The sequence below is a fragment of the Protopterus annectens genome, chromosome 12.part0 (genome assembly GCF_019279795.1).
Source record: "Protopterus annectens isolate FY-2018-M chromosome 12.part0, PAN1.0, whole genome shotgun sequence".
NCBI lineage: Eukaryota > Metazoa > Chordata > Ceratodontiformes > Protopteridae > Protopterus > Protopterus annectens.
In genome coordinates this window covers 870992524-871008867 of record NC_056746.1, presented here as the reverse complement: position 1 = coordinate 871008867, position 16344 = coordinate 870992524, and positions in this window count along the sequence as shown.

Genomic DNA, 16344 nt, shown 5'->3' with positions numbered 1-16344 from the left:
CTACACACTCAAGTGCGTTAGCCTGTGTTACATATTTATTGCAATTTCCTGCTGTTTGTTGCAAAAAAGAAAAAAGTTATCCTTGTTTCCCATCTTTCCTGACCTAGAGTAGTCCAAATACAGGCTTTGCTGTATTCTGGACTTTTGGAAAGTTCCTGTGTTGCCATTTATTTTCTTGGATAGAGGGAGGCTTCTTTGTTCACCAGTGGCAGTGGGGAGCTTGGAGCAGGCTATCTGTCCCTGGAGGAGTGTTCCCAGCACAGGAATTTGGTAGTCTGTTGGCTGTTTTGGGCCAATTTCTAGCTCTTTCAAGTCCGCCTGTATAAAACCCGCTGTAGTGCGGCTTTGCGTGATTTTGTGCATAGCGCTTCATCGAGCAGCGCCGCTTATTTGGGTTTGAGCCTTGGAACTGATCTAGTTCTCATAATAAACACCCTATTCCTATGCTAAAGCCTAGCACTTGCTCACTAAAGCAATTATATAAGTCAGCACTAAAAAAATTAAAAGCACTACACCCTCACAAACTCCCCTTGAGTAACTTGTTCCCCATTGGCCCTTTTTTCAATTATAAAGGAATTCCCAAAACTATTCTAGCATGTCCAAAGGTCAGTTGTCAATCTCCTCTCCGGTCCAGCTGGTGAACCTGGGAATCTTGAGGCAATGTTACAACTGCCTAATGTACACAGACAACCCTCTCCTCCTCCCAACAAATTCCAACACATGTGAGAGATGCAACCATATAGCCAAACTGGAGGCTAAGCTCTCTCAACTCAGTACTGGCGTAACCAGTCAGGAGGAGAAGGAAACCACACTCACTACAATTCCAGTCTCACATAGACCTACCACGACAGTAAACCAAACACATAAACACACAAAAACATACTTGGAGGCTCTAAATAAAAATCTGCCTAAGCAGCAGAGACCTCCAAAGCAGACACCCAAGCAACCGCTACCCCAAAACAAAACACATGCAACACATAGCTCACAAAGCCAGTGTGCCAAACAGTCACAGCCCTTAAGGCTAAACAACACACCTGATACACTTGTAATAGGTGACTCTATCATCAGGCACACTGACGTCCCGCTCACCAGACTGAACAAGGAGAAGGTCACGGTGAGCTGCCTATCGGGTGCTAGGATCTGCCACATAACACAAGCACTCAGGTCACTCCAAGGCAAGTACAAATATGACTCAGTCATTGTCCATGCTGGTGTGAATGACCTGAGACGTACCTCCCTGGACTACATGAAAAGAGACATAGAGGAGCTCTCTGGGCATGTAGCCCAGGCCGGTATGACCCTGACCTTGAGTAGCATCTTACCCTCACCAAGAATGATGCCACAGTATGAAGACAAGATTATCAATTTCAACAATTGGCTTAAGTATTGGTGTCATTCAAAGGGGATCCAATGCCTGTCAGCCTGGGATGACATGCTCGACAAGCCACAATGCTTCGCTAGGGACGGCTTGCACCTGTCACCCCTGGGCTTTCGGATATTGGCAAAGGCTCTTGCTACCCCCATAGTGCCTTTTTTAGGCAAGGCTCAAAAGACAAACCCACCTCCATAGGTATCACAAGGGATAAGAAACTAAGAGTAATGCTACTCAACGCCAGAAGCCTAAACCTCAAGATGCACACACTCAAAACTCTCCTTAGCATGGAGAACATCGATATCTCTGCAGTAACAGAAACCTGGTTCAAGGCTCTCGAGAGCACCCCAGCACTACCAGGTTATACCTCATACCATGCTTTTCGGCCCCAAAACTTGGACCGAACCACAAAAGGAGGGGGAGTATCAATATTCGTCAAAGATACCCACACCTCCAGGTTGGTGGCACAGCACGAAGCATCAGAGACTATCCATGTGCAACTAACAGTGGGTAAAACTGCCTTCCAGTTTATAGCCTGCTACAGACCACCCTCCCAAACCCAGGAACCCCACTCGGCCTTCCTGAGAACACTGGAAAATATGAAGGTCTCTCCAAACACCATTATATTGGGTGACTTCAACTACCCAACGATAGACTGGGAGCATTACTCTAGCTCCAACATCCTAGCCCAAAGGTTCCTAGAATTTATAAACTCAAATGCTATGGAACAACTTGTTACCACTCCCACAAGAGGGGAAAACATACTGGACCTGATCATCACCAACATGGGGACTCTATGCTCCAGACCAGAAGTGTATCCCTCACTGGTAAGATCAGACCATAAACTAATCTCACTGGATATTCACATCCCGACCCCACCCCATGCCCAGAAAACCACAGTGAAAAACTTCTCTAAAGCAAATTTCACACTCCTCAAAACCGAGGTGGAATCCTTCAAAGCCCCCGGGCCTCTGGATAATACGGCCCAGACCACAAAATCCTTTATAAACGCATTCTATGAACACATTCAGGAATGCATGGATCATGCAATCCCAAATAAAACCAAGAACCAATCTTCCAAAGGCAGACGTCCTGTCTGGTGGACCCCAGCCATAAACAAACTATACAATAGAAGGAGGAAGCTACTACATGACAGAGCAAAATCCCAAAAAGGGAAGGCAACTCTGATCAGTATTAGCAAAAAACTACAGACACTCATAAAATTGTCTAAGGCCAGCTTCGAGAGAAAAATTGCACAGGACACTAAGGATAATCACAAGGCTTTCTTTAGTTATGTTAGGAACCTGGGTGGGAATTCCCAGATATGCTCAGAATTAGTCCAAAATGACAAAAAATACACCGAACCCACAGACATTGCCAACATCCTAGCTGACAGGTTCAGCGCAAACTTCTCCCCCCCCCACCAAAAGGGCTAATATCTATCCCAGCAGAGTGCTGCCCCCCTGACATCTCAGATGCTCAGCTAAGAGCTGCCCTCTCCAAAGCAAGAAACACAGCATCAATGGGACCAGACGGTGTCCCGGGCTGCGTCCTACATGAACTCCAAGAAGAGCTAAACCCAAACCTAAAACTACTGTTCAATCTCAGCCTTACTACAGGATATGTACCCAAAGAGTGGCGTACAGCAACAGTGGTCCCTCTCCACAAAGGTGGTGCCTCAACAGATCCTGGAAACTATCGCCCCATAAGTCTCACTAGTTTGGTCTGCAAAGTTATGGAAAGGATCATCATGGACCTTATAAATAAAGATATAGGGGACCTACAGACACTGGATCCTACCCATTTTGGCTTTGTTAAGGGCAGATCCTGCCTCTTAAACCTGGTAAGTTTCTTTGAAACAGTCACCAAGGCCATTGACAAGGGGAAGGTGGTCCACACAGCCTACCTGGACCTCGCAAAAGCCTTCGATATAATACCCCACTCGGGCATTATAGATAAGCTCACCAGCTTAAATATAAACCCCTATGTCACTAGATGGGTTGCAAACTGGCTCAAGGACAGAACCCACATGCTTAGAATAGCTGGAGCCATGTCAGACTCCAAACCAGTTACAAGTGGCGTCCCACAAGGCTCAGTCTTGGGACCTCTCTTGTTCGGTATATATTTCTCGGAAGTACAGGCCAACATGGAAGGACTGTGGCTGACCAAGTTCGCAGATGACTGCAAACTGGGCACCATAATAGACTCTCCAGCTGACACAAGCATCCTCCAAAAGGGCCTCATAGAAACAGACAACTGGTGCTAGAGCCATGGCCTCAAGCTAAACGCCAAAAAGTGTATAGTCATCCCCTTTGGCAAAAACAAAGTGCCCACAAATTACCACATAGGTGGTAATCCGTTAAGTACAGAAGAAGTAATTAGGGACCTGGGGACCCAAGTTGATAGCAATCTCTCATTTGACAACCACGTGGCCAAAGTGGTTAGAAAAACATTTTATATAGCCCACCTAATCATGAAGGGATTCACATCTAGATCAGGGGAGGTCATCGTGCGTCTTTACTCATCCCTCATCAGGCCCATAATTGAGTATAATGCCCCTTTTGAGATGTACCTTACCAGACACCTGCAGCAACTGGAAAGACCCCAAAAGTACCTCACCAAGAGGATCAAGGGGCTCAAACAGATGCCGTATGCTGCCCGGTTAAAGAAACTCCAGCTCTACTCAGTGGCATACCGCCTGCTCAGAGGCGATCTGTGCCTGACGTATAAAGCCATGTCCAACCCGGAATTAATGGACATGCTGCACCTCAGAAAATCCAAATCCCATCGAGCTACGCCGAGGGACTTAAACCTCAGCACTGAAATAAATAGGACATGCTGGAGGGACAGATTCATAACCCAGAGGCTCCCTTCACTCTGGAATAAAATCCCAGTCCAGGTTAGGCAGAGTCCCTCATTGTCTCTCTTCAAGAGGAATCTTGATGAGTGGATGGGAGATCGTAGGTTTACCCCGGGTATCACTTCTGTGTCACTGCTAGACAGAAGCACAGTATACTAACCTCGAAAAAGGGCATAGCAAAATTAATTTAAAATGGGTGGCAAAAGCCATACACACTCTGGCTAGGCTTATAAATGCCCTAGGGCAGATAGCCTAGTATGAACCTATGAACCTATGAACCTATGAACTCAGTGAGAACTGAATTCACTAAATAATGATAGCCCTTTAAGTTTCAGTCTTTCTATCTTTCAGGAAACACATGGTAAAACAAAACCCTTTATTGTAGCAACTTTCTAAGATTATACAACCAATATTTAAAATGTGCCCCTGATTTTGGGCCTTTGTCCCCCCCCCCAAATAAATGTCGGCTTTTTCCAGATTTCTTGTGCTGCAAAGATGAGAGATTTAGTTGAGTGTCAAGTGAATATTACAAGGAGCTGAAAGCTTCAGGGGAAGAGAACTTTAGTGCTACTCTTATGCTACACTATTTTGATTGTTAGTAGCACAACAAGTAGTATACCTGCCTTTTGATGCAGAAGGCTGTGGGTTCTACTCCCACAGTAAACAGATGGATCACTGATACTGTACTGTGTTGTGTACTTTAAAGGGGATGGATGCTGTAGTCCTATGAATGTCCTCCTTAGGAGGAGTTACCTAGTAACTATGTTTCTATTATCAGTTTGCCATTCATTTCAGATTTCAAAATTACTACCTTATCATTTTTTAATGCAGCATAGGCAATTTACTCTTCAAGGGCAGCAGGCACTTTATTTATAGATGAAACAATGAAATATAAAGTTGTTTGCTAGCAGCAACCTCTTCTTTAGTTACAGATCCCTTTAATGTGGAAGTATTTAGATGACTTACTTCTGCAGAGCTTTTGCATATTTACTGATATTGGTGGATTGTAATGACAGAAGTTTGAGTGGCCTTTTATGGTTGAAATTTTCTAAAATTAGTAGTTTTGTCATTATTGGTTCATACATTTTGTTTCATTGCTTACTAGAAGACTGTTCCAAACTACAAATTTAAAACACATTCTAACAAGTTGTGCTGTATATTATACAAGGAATCTAATTTAATATAATTGGGTTAATAAATCAGGAAGGTGAATCAAAGAATGCATACATGTATGCTTGCTCACAGGATGCAGGCGATCAAAATAGGGAAAGAGACCACTCACCAATGGAGTCCCCCAGGGTTTGGTGCTAAGACTTTTTCTGTTTGACATATACATCTCACAAGTAAAAGGAAATACCAAAGGGCTTTGGCCAACTAAGTTTGAGATGACTGCAAGCTAGGAGCAGTTATTGAATCCCCAAATGACTTAGCCATCATGCAGGAAGGTATGTCCCAAACAATAACTGGCGCCAAAATCATGAATTGAAACTAAACTCCAAGAAATGCATTATCATATCCTTTGGGGAAGTCATCTACTCCAGGGAAAAGCCAAATTGAAAATACCCCCTGAGAACTGACCAATTTGTTTGGCATTTGGGAACTTGTGTGTACAGTGACCTATCTTTTGACCAACATCTGTCCAGAGTCATAAGAAAGTCTTTCTATATTGCACAGCTTACAAACAAATTGATTTTGACTAGATCTAGAGATGTTATTGTCCTCCTTTGCAAAGCCCTCATTAGGTCAATCATTTTGTATAATGCCCACTTTGGCATGTATCTGTCCAGACCCATGCAACTATTGGAATACCCACAGAGATACCTTACTAAAAGGATAAAAGTCCTAAACAATAGGTCTTGCATGGACCACCACAAAGATTTATCACTATACAAAGTATTCTACAGAATGCTTAGAGGTGACATGTCTGAAATATAAAGGCATCCTCCGACCTAATACAGATGGACCTACTGAACATCAGCAAGTCAAATGGCATCAGAAATACTCAGTCCAGGTATCTAAAGTGATGCTGTGGAGAGATGGATATATATCACAAAGGCTACCACTGTTCCAGAACAGACTATCCATTGAAGTAAAACAAAGCTCATCCCTGTCCATAGTCAAATGCAACTTGGATCTAAGGATGGGTAATAGAAAATGTACTCCAAGATTGCACCTTATGCCACTAATGGATAGATGCAGTTCCTAAATGCTGCATCCCTTACATGGGTCCCTTCAAATTATCTATAGTATGATCACATTTATTCTGACTAGGGCTAATATACAATTATTAGCCATGGGATAGGTAAGACCAATCTGGAATTGTTAATTCAAGCACCAAAAGGGAAATTGGCTAAACTTACAATGCCCTCTAAGTGAATCTATGTTGGGGTAGTAAATAGTTTTAAGAAATTGCCCTTTTTAGATCACTAAGTGCCCCTCTCACCCTCCACCCCCCCAGTCTTCAACACCTTCCGGCTCCTCTGTTTATATGGTATTACTAGATTATTAGATTACCACTGGTTAGTGTTTATACATAATGAATTTTGAATGTATACTGATATTTCAATAAAGTTGGTTTACAAAGAAAGAAAAATTGAATAGAATTCCTTGCTGCGATGATACAGTTGTGCAGAAAGCTGCGCCACCTTAACAAAATTGTAGACCCATAGCACCAGTCAGATCTCAATAGAGAAAAGGTATCTTGCTGTATAGGAGTGGTGTAGCCCAATAATTCTAAACCACATCCTGAAACACAAAACCCATCCAAAGTTCTTGCAGTGTACCCAAGGTATGATCAACATGCTTGTAGCATGCCAGCAATTAAGAGCTTTATTAATCCTGCAGTTCTCAATCGGTGTTCCTTTACATCACTAGTCATTTCCTGCTACTAGATAATCATGCAGAAATAGGGAAACTCCAGAAGACTCCAAAGTAGAAGGAAAACAATAACTAAAGAGACTAAAATGTGGTTGCGCGATCATACTGTCAATCAAATAAAACATGCCACATTAGTAAGACTATGCAAAATGTTTGTCCCAATCCCCTTTAATAAAACACAAATGGCATTTGATGATCTTATTTAAACTATCTTATCACACAAATTTTTGAAGGACATCCTTTAATTTATTAACCACAACATAAGCATTTTTGAAACCATTTACGGGGGCAGTGTATCCTCACTCACCCTAGCGTCACCACCACTGCTCACTTATTTTCACTTATCAAAGCAGCTTCCCACCACTCACTTTCATTGCCCAACTCCTTAAATCCAACATCCAACACCAGAGGGGGAACAGATGAAGGACAAGCCTGCTCCTCTTATCCACTAAAGCACCCCAACCAACAGATGTAATATCCAGGCCTATAATATACCATGAAAGAGGGGATGGTAGGAAGGAAGCAAGTTCACACCTAAATCTAACCCTCAACCTAACAACACTCACATAAAAACCCTTAAGCAACTCCTCACTCTTACTTCACTTCCTCCCCACCCTTTTTCCCTCCTAATTTAACCCTTCCTTACCCATAGCTCTACTACCTGACCTCCTACACTTCCTTTCCAGCCCTAACCTCCCTTCTCCCTCCCCTCCTCCTTTTTTAACCATTTCCTCTTAACTATTAAACACTGAAGTTGTCTCAGAAAAAATTGGTTTGTTCCTAAACCTCATTTGTCCCAATCCCCTTCAATAAAATACACCACTCCAAAATGGCATTTGACAACCTTTATTAAACTTTCTTATAACACAACTTTTTAATGACATCCTTTAATTTATTAACCACACCATGAACATTCTTGAAACCATTTACCATGGCAGTGTATCCCCACTTACCCTGCCCTAGTAAGCAGTGTCACCACCACCACTGACTTACGTTCACTTTTCAAAGCAGTAATTTAGTAACCACAACATGAACATTCTTGAAACTATTTACCAGGGCAGCATATCCCCGCTCACCCTGCCCAAATAAGCAGCATCAGCACCACCGCTCACTTACTTTCACTTATCAAAGCAGCATCCCACCTCTCACTTTCACAGCCCAACTCCTTAAATCCAACACCCAACACAAGAGGAGCAACAGAAGAGGAACAGTCCTGCCCCTCTTCTTTGCCCACCAGCCTGACACAGGCTATTCCCCCTCACTTACTGAAAAACCTTTACCAAACCCTGTAAAACAGCACCAAATTCACATGAAATAGATCCAGCCCATACTCACTCAGATGCACACCATCCCATCTGAATCAAACTGAGTTCCTGTTATCAAAGTCCCTATGCTCCATCATATGAGCTCCCAAACTGATCAGTTGCCTCACCACCCTAAAATTACCAAAACAACGAGCCCTCTCTATAGACATAAAACTATTGGCATTCCTCCAAAATAGACGTGATACTATTTCAAACTACACAGTACACATACTGGAACATAGCTTCTTCAAGGTGGCAAAATCCTCTGATATCCTATATACCAAATGTCACTTTGGAATTACTCCCAAATTGCTACCTGCCAGATGAACAACTAAAACTCAAGGGGTCCCATTTCATAACTGTATGTCTGCAAACTCCTCCATGAGCTAATGCCATCTATGACCTCTGATACCATGCCATATGTCTTTCCACTCAAAGTATTGCATGCCCAACCAGCTGGCCTAACTGCAGCCCATTTTACCACCCAATGAATATAGGAATGACACACAATAACAATATCCTTCCATAAAAAAAAAATATATATATAAATTTATATACATATATATATATCTATTACTACAACCATCTTAACCAATTAACTAATATAAGATAAAAAGACTTTCAAAGACCAGTGACCCACCCTCTTAATAACTTCAACTGACCTGCCTCAAGTCCTACCAATGCAAAAAGGAGTGAATGGAAAATCTCTCTTGGAAAACTGCCAGACTGAAAAGCCCTCCTCATCACACTGACAAACTGATTACCCATTATCACCTTACCCCCTCTCAACTGTAAAAGCAAGTCCTGAAAATTCCCAGTATGAGTCTGCAGGAATCTTTTAGCCCAACCTTCATGACCTGCCATTCCTATCCTTTTCCAAAAAATATTGGCATGCTTTTCCCCATTTCATCTGTCTTAGATCAATGCAACCAAATCTGCCTGATGCAGAAAACACTGTCACATCGTGCCAAATCAGTGACCCTAACAACTCTGACACCCTAAATGCTCCATGTTACATCCATAAGAACAATGACACCCACAAAGTGTAATCCTGGGGGCGGAGCCTAGATGGCCAGCTGGTAACAGCTTTTTTCTTGAGATCCATATCAGTTACTAAGAAACAGGAAAATTATTATTTAAAATTCTATTGCCTGCTCTTTAAAGTTATACAATCTATCTGGGAATCTATAATCTACTAGATTCTCAACTTTGGAGCCTTTTCTTAAAAAATATCCTGTCAAAACTAAGGATTACACAACTAAACAGAGATGAGCAACTCAAAATCTTCACATGCTGATTCCACATTAAGGAAGGAGATCCAATCTATATCTACCTCTCTCCTGGAACTGTCTTTAAAAATGGATAGATTTACTGACAATCTTGAAACTTTAAAGATGAACTGTCAACAACAAACTGATGTTCTGAACGAAATCCTGCAGCAGCAACAATCCAAAATTCTGAACATTGAAACTTCACTGAATGACATAGATAAAAGGCTTAAGAAAGATGAATCCCACTGTGAGACCATACTGCAACAAAATAACTGGCTGATAAATAAAGTAGACGACATTGAAAACAGAGAGAGGAGAACAAATATTAGAATCTTTGGTCTCCCTGAAAAAACAGAAGGAGATGTTATTTCCTTCCTAAATTCCTGGCTGCTTGAATTCTTAGACTTAAAAGAAGGTATGTCCTACGGGATCGAGAGAGCACATAGAGCCATAGGGAAACCTATTTCTTCTTCCCCTAATGCTTCTCCAAGAACTATTGTTGTGAAGTTCCTATCCTTCTTAGATAAAGAACATTTTCTGAGAACAGCTTGGAGGAAAAGTCCCTTATCTTTTAAAGGAAACCAAATAAGGCTAGACAATGGTTATTCCACAAGAGTCCTGGAAATGAGAAAAAGCTCTTGGCCACTGGTAAGGTTTTTAAAGCAAAATAAAATTAAAGCACAATTAGTCTATCCAGCCAAAATCAAAATCCACCATCAGAATGAGATGAGATCTTTCAACAATATAGAAGAAGCTGTTTCTTTTATCCAAAACAATAACATCATTACAATCCCAGAAGGTATGGACTGGACACCATCTATGACCCTTAAAAGATCATCTGAGAAAAAAAACTGGATGGATGTAAGAAAGAAGAAATTGAAAACTGGAGCCAAAATTACTGGACTTCCTAATTCTCTCAAAGATCAAACTAAGTCATAAAAGTTTATGGAAACCTAGACCTAAAGAAGTATGTATCATCACTTTATTTGTCTTGAATATGTCTTGATACAACTTGCAATCTAAGATTAATAATGCTATACTATTATTAGATACAACTGCTAGTGATACCTAGGGTGTATAGCTAGTTGAATCCTGCACACATGTGTTCATTTATTTATTGAATTGTCTTTAGATACAGCTGCTAGTGATACCTAGGGTGTATAGCTAGTTGAATCCTGCACACACGTGTTCATTTATTTATTGAATTGTCTTTAGATACAGCTGCTAGTGATACCTAGGGTGTATAGCTAGTTGAATCCTGCACACACGTGTTCATTTATTTATTGAATTGTCTTTCCTTCCTTCCATTGCTTTGTTAAGGGAAGAAGAGGGCAGTGGTGTAGGGAGAGTTTTGAAACAGGTAACTTTAGAACTGTCATTTTAATTAGCAATCTGAAATAGATAATTTCAGAATCTGATTTTATATATACAATGCAAAGAACTCTTGTTATATGTTTATTTATTTATTTTTCCTTTTTTTTAAGTCATTTCAAGCATTCTGTCACTATATGACTTCAACATATTATAATATTCTTTCCCGATTCTATTTCCATCTTAGCATTTTAACATTCCAAACTGTCATTTCTTTCTTTCGTGAGGAAAGTAACCTCGAGCACTGCACTGAATTCAATTTTTTTTCACTCAAATACCCTCGTGGCTGCCTGTAAACTGAGCTGTGTTTACCATTAAGAAGCTCATCTTAGTTGCCTTGGCGTATTATGTTAGAAATCCATGGTCAGCTGTGCGAGTGTTGCTGATGTGTAACGGAGATCTCATTTGCCTATCTCGCTGATTCAGCAGCCTGAAGTTACTTGAAACATAACGCAAATAAGACCTTAAACTAAATGTTAGAAATTATTAAAGTTGTTAATTTGATCCAAGTAAAATGAATTAAAAACTGATCTCTGTAGTAACCAGGGCTGGACTATGTAGATGGCGATGACATCACTGCTACATTACAAGTCTCCTCGAGTGTTTGGGAAATTAACAGATCAAAAATTAATAGATTTGGCTTTACATAATATGTTACTAATAATTAAATACATTATTACTCTAGTCTACACACAACCAACTGTATATATATAAAAAAATGAAAGTATTCTGTAAATAATGGATAGGAAAAGATAATAAAAAGAAAAAAAGGAATCTTTCTGTTGAATGGAAGAATGCTTACAGCTGTCATCATTTGTAAGTTCTGGCTGTTAATGACAAATGGAGCTTGGAGATGGGCAAATGCTTCACTCCATTGGGACTTGCCAGTCCCTCTCTAGCTTGTTTCTTGAGTGGTTTGGACTAATTGTATGAAAGTGGGGCACGGAAGGCTACCTCGTTGTGGGAAAAAGTTTAGTTTATGGATTTCCTAGAAATCTTCATCATTCAAATAGCCTCTGGTAAAGTGCTATTACTCTTGAGTAACATGAATGAGGAAATGCTATAGCACACTGTGCTGTTTACACTAACATATTCTTTACTTAGGAAATAACCGAACGTCACTTGACCATGGAGGGGACGTGCAGGCTTCGCACAGGGGGCACTCCAGCCGGGGGTTGAACAGGAGAGCCTCCCGCTGTGGGGTAACAACGGTATAGTCTAGAATGATATAGTAAAATCCTAGATCAATAAATCAAAAAAAAGTTAACATGACAAACTAAAGTGGTCATGACAACTGTGAAAAATGAGCCATGAACATCAGATAAGGTAATCTTCGTTGAGTATATCCATCTGTGCTAATTAAGAAAAGGCCTGAATCAGCTTATGCTTATTTTTGCATCTAAGTACAGTATCGCTTTTGACTATATCATAATGTCCTTTAGTACAGAACTCCACCATTCACAACCCGACTGTAACATGAGCAGAACATCAGAACAGATGCTGTTCCATCCTGAGGATGCCACATAGATAATACAACTGATATATTGTGAAATCCTGTGAATTTGTACATACATTAAGCATGTCTGGTACCCTGATCACTGCTGTGCACAAATGAATACGCAAGGAGGAAAGCAAATCAGGCATTTGTTATTATTAATTCATACCTATTAAGGGGTTCTAGGGCAAGTATAAGTTACAGATATGAGCCCATACATTATACATCATAGTTGACAGTAACTAATATATGTTTAAACAGGTTCTGATGACTCATAGAAATCTTAAAAGCTCTGTACTAAGACCTCAGTTTGTGATCAAGAGCTGTCATAATAATCTGGTGACAAGTTAGTAGAATATAGTATAAATATTTAGTTACAATTGGCTCTAACACATCTAAACTGTTCCTGTTTAAAATCTCCCAGTGGGTAAAACAGTAAGGACAGTCATAGGGAGCGTATAAAATCATTTTCTAGTGCCATCATTTCACATTTGGACTCAGGTTCTTTCAGTTTTGATTTGAGATATCTTCTTCATGTGGTACAACTATGCTGTACCTTACAGTATAACTATTGAGGAAATGCACAATATAACTGTTATAGGGGCTGGCCCATGAGGCACAAATATCCAAGATATTAATAAATTTCTGCTTAACCATGCTTAGTGATATTACAGTTAATCTCCATCCTGCAGTTGGTGTATAAAGAAGTTCAGCTAATTTCAAAATGTTAAAGCCCTAGAGGATTACTACTATTGGAATGTTGTCCTCATATAAAATAGTGGGGGAAAAAGGATAGTAGATAGATAGCTAGATATGTGATTTTAGAACTCTTTGAAAATTTATTGAAATAAGAGTTAAATGAAAATGAGTCTACCTTATTATGTACACACAATAATGTCTGCAATATAGGCTCTAATATACTTATCAGTATATGAGATGTGTTACGAGAGATTGTCTGATAACTACAATAACAAATAATTGGACAACACGTTAAGAAGGGGAATTTTCCTTTAATTCCATTCTCAAACTTTTCTTTCAAACACAAAGGCTCTCTTGGTTATTGAGAAAATTAATACAGAGAATGTAAATCAACATATATGTGCTTAATGATATGTAGACATAAATATGTGCTCATATATATAAGGATACATTTATATATATATATATATATATATATATATATATATATATATATATATATATATATATGTGTGTGTGTGTATGTATATAAAAGAAAACAACTATTATGATGAAAACAAAGTTTATACACAAACACAGTACTATTGCAATTAACTAGGTCACCAAGTCTGACCTGAGTAAAAAGCTGAAGATTAACTATGTAGTAACGGGATCTCACTGTGCAGTGCTCAAATGTTCAACTCAATACATAAGGAATGTAATGACAATGCTAAGGATTATATAGCAAATGTTTCTTTTCATTGAAAGAAGGTTGAAAGAGAAATAGAAAGAGGAAATAAATAAAGAGAAAAGAAGTAAATATACATGTACAAAAAAAAAGAAGAGTTTTTCTTGAATGAGTAATGACTCTGCATTTAAATATGTTGAAATTGTTGACTCTACCTAGTTTTACCTTACAATAGTGAAGACTATTCAATTGTTGGTGAAATATTAAGACATGCTTCTTTATATAAAACCTTGCATACTTTGTTAGAAAGTAAATTTATATTTATTAATTATTGTTGGAGTCTTTCCATGGTTATATGAACTTACTGAGTTTGTGATAGATAGGAATTGCTTGAGCAGTATCTCCTCTGTCAACCATCATCATTTGTAAATATACATCCCATTTCCATATGTTCTGCTTATGATTATACTATTGTAATATTGTTACTAACTAGTAGCAGTAGGGAAATATGTGAAATTACTATATAGAGGAGAGACAATCACATAACACCTCATAGTGAGAGAAATGCTTTAGCAATTAGTTACATGTAATATCTGTTACTATAAATACTCTAAATGCTGATCTACTACGGTGCTGATTTATCCTGGTTAACACTGTTATGTTTACCTATCTTTAAATCATTGGAAATTTTAAGTATTCAGATACTCTTTGAGACCTTAATCGATAAATATCACCTATACATGCTCATTATCAAATTGTAAATTCTTTGCTTCTATATAATTCATACAGAAGTGAGGATAGGTATTTTTTTAATCAATCAAAGGCATATTAGTGAATTTAGTTGTACTATATATAATCAAACTATATATTACATCAATATATTGTTGTTCACTGATATCAAGTAATCTATAGAATTTTATAAAATACATACTCTGGAGCCTCAAGTTGGGAAAACTTATTCCAAAAAATTGGAAGTGATGGTTAATCTGACTGGATTTTTTTCCTGTCAGATTAGGAATGTTTTACATTCCATGTCAGTTAATGGATTTACTGATTGTTAAATGTTTAGCTTTAAATATTTTTTTCTTTTTTTAGGCCTCAGTCTGATATTAAATTGTATTTTATATTGGGAATCAGAACCTCGTTGCTAAAGTATAACCTTTCCAAGAAGGGTACGCAAATTCTAAATATTATGACTACTTTGTTATCACACCTATTACACTCTAAAACATTAAATAAATAAGATGGATTTGATTTTTCTTTCCTTAAACGGTAATGGATTAAATAATCCAGGGAAAAGACTCAACCTGTTAAAATACTTGAAATTAAATAAAGCACAAGTAATATTTTTACAAGAAACACACTTCAAAATAAATGATAGTTTTAGCTGGAAGCCGAACGAATACCTAAAACTATCCAACTCCTCATACACCAAAAAGACCAGAGGTATTCTAACACTATGGAGGAAAAGCATTATTTCTCCTCAAATTTTGTATAATTATGAAGATAAGGAAGGACTTTTATCAATTATAATAATAACATTTAGAAATAGAATTTGGACACTGGTCAATGTCTATTGGTTTCCAGGAATTGGGGTAACAACAATAAATAAACACTTAGAACTCATCACTAACAATTCTAAGGGTAGTTTGATTTTAGGAGGTGACTTTAATTGTTTGCTGAATGACTCAGAAACTACTAACAAGAGACCTTTTCGTATTACTCCTTTACTCCTATAGGGAAAAATCTTAAAAAATGGGTAGATAACTTACAGTTATTTGATTTATTTATCTTAGAAATGATAATTCATTAGAATTTTCCCACTGTGATTTTAGATACAGGACTCAAACTAGAACTGATAAAGTATTTATATCCCAAGATCTAAAAACAAAAATATCATACTTTACAATAGTCCCATGCCCTATGTCTGATCACAATGCACTTACTTTTAATCTTCAAACAGCTTTTAAAAAACTATATTTCACTAAAAGAATACCAGCATATATTACTAAATTGAAACAGTTCAAACCTTGGCTTTATACAGAGATAACTATAGAAAAACTGCTCCAACCTCCAAATACCACTAAACCAAGCAAAAAACGAAAGCGACGACAATTGCAGGTAGAAGAAGATCCTCCAAATTTATTAACACACAGAATCACGAAATAATCCACAGAATGAACGCCTTCACAGTTACAGCGTTTTCGTCCAAATGGACTTCATCAGATAAAATCACCTTTTACTTAATGATGTTTATATATAGAACCATTAAAACTTGCACCAATCATTAGTCTGTTCTCATTTAAAACATACAAATCAACCTACAAGCTACTAAATAAATAATTAGTTCATCACTTCCTGTTTCCATGAAAATTGATTCTTAGTTATAAATAAATAAACTTTAAATAAATAAATAAATGTATTTGTT